The sequence below is a fragment of the Penaeus japonicus genome, unplaced genomic scaffold (assembly GCF_977035675.1).
Source record: "Penaeus japonicus unplaced genomic scaffold, GWHDUDI00000001_assembly GWHDUDI00000022, whole genome shotgun sequence".
Taxonomy (NCBI): Eukaryota; Metazoa; Arthropoda; class Malacostraca; order Decapoda; family Penaeidae; genus Penaeus; species Penaeus japonicus.
Genome location: NW_028234424.1, coordinates 6958053 through 6964704, shown reverse-complemented (window position 1 = coordinate 6964704; position 6652 = coordinate 6958053).

Below are 6652 nucleotides of genomic sequence, written 5' to 3'. Positions count from 1 at the left end.
CGAGTATATCCTGATCCAGACCACGAGCTCTTCCATGGATAATACTGGACATCCAGAGACTAACAACTAGGGTTTTTAGCCCCGCGCGCGAGAGAGAGAGGGAGAGAGAGAGAGAGAGAGAGAGAGAGAGAGAGAGAGAGAGAGAGAGAGAGAGAGAGAGAGAGAGAGAGAGAGAGAGAGAGAGAGAGAGAGGAGAGAGGAGGGAGGAGAGAGGAGAGGAGAGAGAGAGAAAGAGAAAGAGAGAGAGAGAAAGAAAGAGAAAGAGAAAGAGAGAGAGAGAGAGAAAGAGAGGATGAGAGAGAGAGAAAGAACGAAATATTATATCATATTTTATCACCGTTGTTCTTCTGGCTAGAATGCACACATACGAATGACACACAGCATATGCATTCGGCCATCAAATTCAAGGTTTAATCAAACTCACATCAGAACTTCCTATTTACAACGATAACATGTCTATCATTCGATCATTCACTGCTATTGTTATTATCATTATTATCATTACTATAACTAGTAAGTTATTATCATAATTATCATCATTATTGTCATACCATTATCCAACTATCAAACTATCATTATTAAACTAAACTACATTCCTATCATCATCATTATCAAATTACAATTCCCTAACAGCTCTCAAACTCATACCGCCTGTGACGTCAAAACCGCCGAAAGTACTGTAAACAATGCTCATTATTTCCATGTCAGTAAATACATAGTCTTGTTTATTGTTTGTGTGTCACATCCATTACTAATACGTAACTGCGGGCTATTCTGTCCTTAATAGATGTAAACAAGGACTTAGCAAGGTCGCTTTGTACTTACCCTACTTGGCCAGGTACGGATGTTCCCGATTTTAGTTTTGTTGTTGTTACTGGCTAGTTATCATTTTTATTGTTATTTTGATTATTATTATTATTTCTAATAATTTTTTGTTTTTGTTTTTCTTATCTTCGTTATTTTTCTTGTTATTTTGATTATCATTATTATTTCTAATAGTTTTTTTGTTTTTGTTTTTCTTATTAACGTTATTTCTATTGTTATTTTGATGATTGTCATTATTATTTCTAATAGTTTTTGTCTTTTTTATTATCATCGTTATTTCTATTCTTATTTTGATTATCATTATTATTTCTAATAGTTTTTTTGTTTTTGTTTTTCTTATCATCGTTATTTCTATTATTTTAATTATCATTATTATTATGTTTAATAGTTTTTTGTTTTTGTTTTTCTTATCGTTATTTCTATTATTTTGCTTATCATTATTATTTCTAATAGTTTTTTTTCTTATCATCGTTTTTCTATTGTTATTTTTATTATCATTATTATTTCTAATAGTTTTTTTTGTTTTTGTTTTTTTCTTATCATCGTTATTTCTATTGTTATTTTGATTATCATTCGTCTTCCTCATCGTGTTCTTATTATTACTGGTATCTTCATTGATATTGTTATTATATCTGTTGTTAACATTATAATTTTTGTTATCATTATTATTATTATGATTCCAATCACTGTTGTTATTGTTATTAGTATGAGTATCAGTATGATTATCCTTATTACTATTATCATAATCATAATCATTATCATAATTGTTATTATCATTATCTATCATTATCATCAGCATCATCATTATTGTCATTATCATCGTAGTCATTATTTCGTATCATAATAATTACCATTATTATCCTCTTTGATTTGATTTTTCACTATTACGGTTCACACTTCTTAAAGTTATTCACTGGAATTTCATGCATGAGAATCTCCGTTATAAATAAAATCATTATAGAAACCAATTTCATTCTCAAATTTATTCTCAAATTCATGGTCTAGACACACAGCGAACACCCTTCTACAGCTACCATTAATGTCACCATTTCAACCACAGTCACTATCGTCGACACATCATCACCACTATTACCAACGCTACTACCTTCGTCACTACTTCCACCATCATCACTTATATCATCGTTACCACCATCATCATCACCATTATTAGAACAATTCTACTACAATTAGGGTTTTTCCATCATCTTGACCACTTAAAAACACCATCACCACTACCACCACAGTCACCATCACCGCTGTCACCACCATTTTTTTTACATAATCATCACTATATCCACCACCATTACCATCACTATAACAATCATAATTCACCAACCCCCCTCCCTACCATCACCACAACCACCATAACCATCATCACCATCAACCAACTGCGGTAGGTTTTAGAGATGGGAAAGGAGAAGGGAGAAGAGTGAAGAAAAGAAAGAAAGAAGGGAAGAGGAAGGGTGTTATCGCGAAGGAAGAATAGAGAAGGAGGAAAATTCATAGAATAGATATATTAATAATAAAAAAAAGGAGTAACAACAAGCGAAAGGAAGCTAAACATCTTTTAGAAACAAGCATTGATAATAATATAAGAACTGAACGGAAGTTATATATATATATATATATATATATATATATATATATATATATATATATATATATATACATATATGACAACAATAATGATTATGATAATAATAATGATAATGATAACAATAATAATAATACCAATGATAATAACAAACAACATTAAAATTCAAACGATAATTGGAAAAACAACAACAACTAAACATCTAAAAAAAAAAAAAAAAAAGGAAAAAAAAAACTTGTAAGTGTAACCACGAGACATGACGTAAACAAACATACTCATCCACACGCGGAAAAAGAAATTTCACCCTGAGTGTGGGTTAACAATGAGATACAACGCAAGGTGACTTCCTCGTCATCTGCGTTCGTTATTATAGGCTGTTGTATCGCATGTGGGTTCGATTTTTGCGGTTCTCTTTCGTCTCTGTTGGTTCTTTGTGGTTCTATGTTGTGGTTGCTGTTGTTTGTGATTCTCTTTTGGGTTATTTATATATCTGTTTTGTGTTTTTTGCTTTTTTTTTAATCTGGTTCTTTCTTGTTCTATGTGTTTGGTGTATTTGGCACTCTCTAGATCTCATTTTTATTCTCTACCATTTTTATAGGCTTCTTTTTTGACAAAAATATTTAATCAGGCTTAGCAGAGAGGAGAAAACAGAACCGTCACGATGATATTCTGTTCCGGATGACGAGGGAAGAAAACCTCTGCTGATATGTACTTTATTGTCTATTTGGAATTTCGAAGTAAAATGTACGACCACTTGATAAGCCTGAATATCTTAAGATGCTTTTATTTTGTCTATACCATTTCTATTGCAAAGTAGCCGGCAACTAGTACTAGCAGACTTTATTTGATGAAGAAACGGAGTAGCTTAGGTAGAGAGCAGGTCGTATGAGTTATTCCTGGTATTATATTGCACTCACAAAAACTTGACTGTGTAGGAACCTTATCCTAACCTAATATACAATCAAGTTTCTGTGTAATATGAAGCCAGAAATGAACGATTCCGTTTGATCTTAACTCGAACTTGGACTTCGATACTGTTGACGATACTTAGAGGTATGCTAAGTTAGGTTAGGTGAGGTTAGGTTATGTTAGGTTGGGTTGGGTTGGGTTGGGTTGGGTAGGATTAGGTTATGTTAGATTAGGATAGGTAAAGTAATGTAAGGTAAGGTAAAGTAAGGTTATGTTAGGTTCATGTTAGATACATTTACTAGAATGAGTAATCATTATCCACTACAACTCAGTAACGGGTAATTTCCGGCAAAAACAAGTTAGAGAAAAAAAAAAAAATCTAAGAATTGCATGGGTTTAATCAAACGTTTCCATATCGACACAAAAGCAAACATTTAACCCTTTGTTTCAAAGTCAAAAAAATACGCGGACGAGTATAGGAAGGGTAGAGTAAGGAAGGGAGAGAAAACGAAGGGTTACACAGGGGACTTAGGAGGAGGGAAGGAGGTGTGTGGGTGGGGGGGGGGGGCGTAGGTGGGTAGGAAGAGAGGGAGACTGGCAGGGAGGAAAAGGGAAGGTGGGAGTTGAAAAAGAGGATGGAAGGAGGTGGTTGCGATGTCTGAGTGAGAGGGACTCAAGCAAGAGGGAAGAAGAGAGGGAGGGAGGGAGGGGAGGTTAGGAGAAGAGAGGGAAGGAACATTTGAGTAGGGGGGGAGGGGTCTTAGGAGAGAAGGAGGGAGGGAGGGAGGGGAGGTTAGGAGAAGAGAGGGAAGGAGCATTGAGTAGGGGGGAGGGGTCCTAGGAGAGAAGGAGGGAGGGAGGGAGGGGTGGTTAGGAGAAGAGACGGGAGGAGCATGGGCGGGGGGGGGAGGGGGCTTAGGGGAGGAGGAGGGAGGGAGGGGAGGTTAGGAGAAGAGAGGGAAGGAGCATTGAGTAGGGGGGGAGGGGTCTTAGGAGAGAAGGAGGGAGGGAAGGAGAGGAGGTTAGGAGAAGAGAGGGAAGGAGCATTTGAGTAGGGGGGGAGGGGTCTTAGGAGAGAAGGAGGGAGGGAGGGAGGGGTGGTTAGGAGAAGAGAGGGAAGGAGCATTGGAGTAGGGGGGAGGGGTCTTAAGAGAGTAGGAGGGAGGGAGGGAGGGGAGGTTGGGAGAAGAGAGGGAAGGAGCATTGAGTAGGGGGGGAGGGGTCTTAGGAGAGAAGGAGGGAGGGAGGGAGGGGAGGTTAGGAGAAGAGAGGGAAGGAGCATTGAGTAGGGGGGGAGGGGTCTTAAGAGAGTAGGAGGGAGGGAGGGAGGGGAGGTTGGGAGAAGAGAGGGAAGGAGCATTGAGTAGGGGGGGAGGGGTCTTAGGAGAGAAGGAGGGAGGGAGGGAGGGGAGGGTAGGAGGAGAGAGGGAAGGAGCATTGAGCATGGGGGAGGGGTGTTTTTCTTAGGAGAGAAGGAGGGAGGGAGGGAAGGGGAGGTTAGGAGAAGAGAGGGAAGGAGCATTGAGTAGGGGGGGAGGGGTCTTAGGAGAGAAGGAGGGAGGGAGGGAGGGGAGGTTAGGAGAAGAGAGGGAAGGAGCATTGAGTAGGGGGGGAGGGGTCTTAGGAGAGAAGGAGGGAGGGAGGGAGGGGAGGTTGGGAGAAGAGAGGGAAGGAGCATTGAGTAGGGGGGGAGGGGTCTTAGGAGAGAAGGAGGGAGGGAGGGAGGGGAGGTTAGGAGAAGAGAGGGAAGGAGCATTGAGTAGGGGGGGAGGGGTCTTAGGAGAGAAGGAGGGAGGGAGGGAGGGGAGGTTAGGAGAAGAGAGGGAAGGAGCATTGAGTAGGGGGGAGGGGGGTTAGGAGAGAGGGTGGGAGGGAGGGAGGGGAGGTTAGGAGAAGAGAGGGAAGGAACATTTGAGTAGGGGGGGAGGGGTCTTAGGAGAGAAGGAGGGAGGGAGGGAGGGGAGGTTAGGAGAAGAGAGGGAAGGAGCATTGAGTAGGGGGGGAGGGGTCTTAGGAGAGAAGGAGGGAGGGAGGGAGGGGAGGTTAGGAGAAGAGAGGGAAGGAGCATTGAGTAGGGGGGGAGGGGTCTTAGGAGAGAGGGAGGGAGGGAGGGAGGGAGAGTTTAGAAGACACGGAGGCAGCTTAGGAAAGAGGGAGGGGCGGGCTTAGGAGAGAGGGATATAGACGGAGGGAGGCAAGGGAGCTTAGGAGAGAGAGAGGGTGGGGTGTGAGGAAGGGAGGAGGAGAGAAGAGGAAAGAAGGGATGGATTCAGAGAGAGAGAGAGAAAGATAGACCGAGAATGAGAGGAGCCCAAAACATGCTTTGTCATCTATATTCTCATTCGTATTTACAGTATAGATGGACTGATAGATTGACAAATAGATTAACAGACAGAAAGACTGATGGACTGATAGATAGATCGTTCAATAATTTGACAAGTAGATACACAAATATGAGTAAACAAACAGGCGGACAGACGGATAAAAAGATAAATAAAAATAGATATACACATATCTAGATACCCAGACAGACTTCCTATATATAAACCTAGATATACCTTCATAAACCGAACATATAAAGACGCGTGATTCTCAAGGTCACGAAAACACCACCTTGACCCTGAGAGCTATAAGGGCGGTGAACCAATGGGCTTATGAGGAGATTTACGACCATGGGTGCAGCATCAGGAACGGCCGTGGTGTAGCCGAGGTCGTGGATGCTGTGGAAAACGCATTCGCTCGGATTATGCTGGTGCGCACAGCTCTGTAAGTCTGTCTGTTTCTCTGGCTGTCTGCGTATTGGTACGTCCATCTATTTACCTAACTATCTTATCTACATTGCCATCTCTCTATCTTATTGAGAACCTGTCTACATATCTGTCATTCTGCATATGTACTTATACACACACACACATATACATACACACACACACACACACACACACACACACACACACACACACACATATATATATATATATATATATATATATATATATATATATATATATATATATCTTATGATGACAAAGAAACACCCATATGCATATAGTGAGTATAAACAAATGCGAACCAAGTCTTCCGCGTCCGTAACACCATATGGTAACAACATTCAAGTACAGAAATTTGCATAAATGACTCTCCCTTTGTGCATACGGTATATTTATATCTTAATCTAGTCGCCATCTCCTTCTACTGACCTCTTGCTCTACTTACATATCTATATATCTATATATACAGATCTCTTCTCTCTCTCTCTCTATATATATATGTATGTGTGTGTGTGTGTGTGTGTGTGTGTGTGTGTGTGTGTACATATATGTA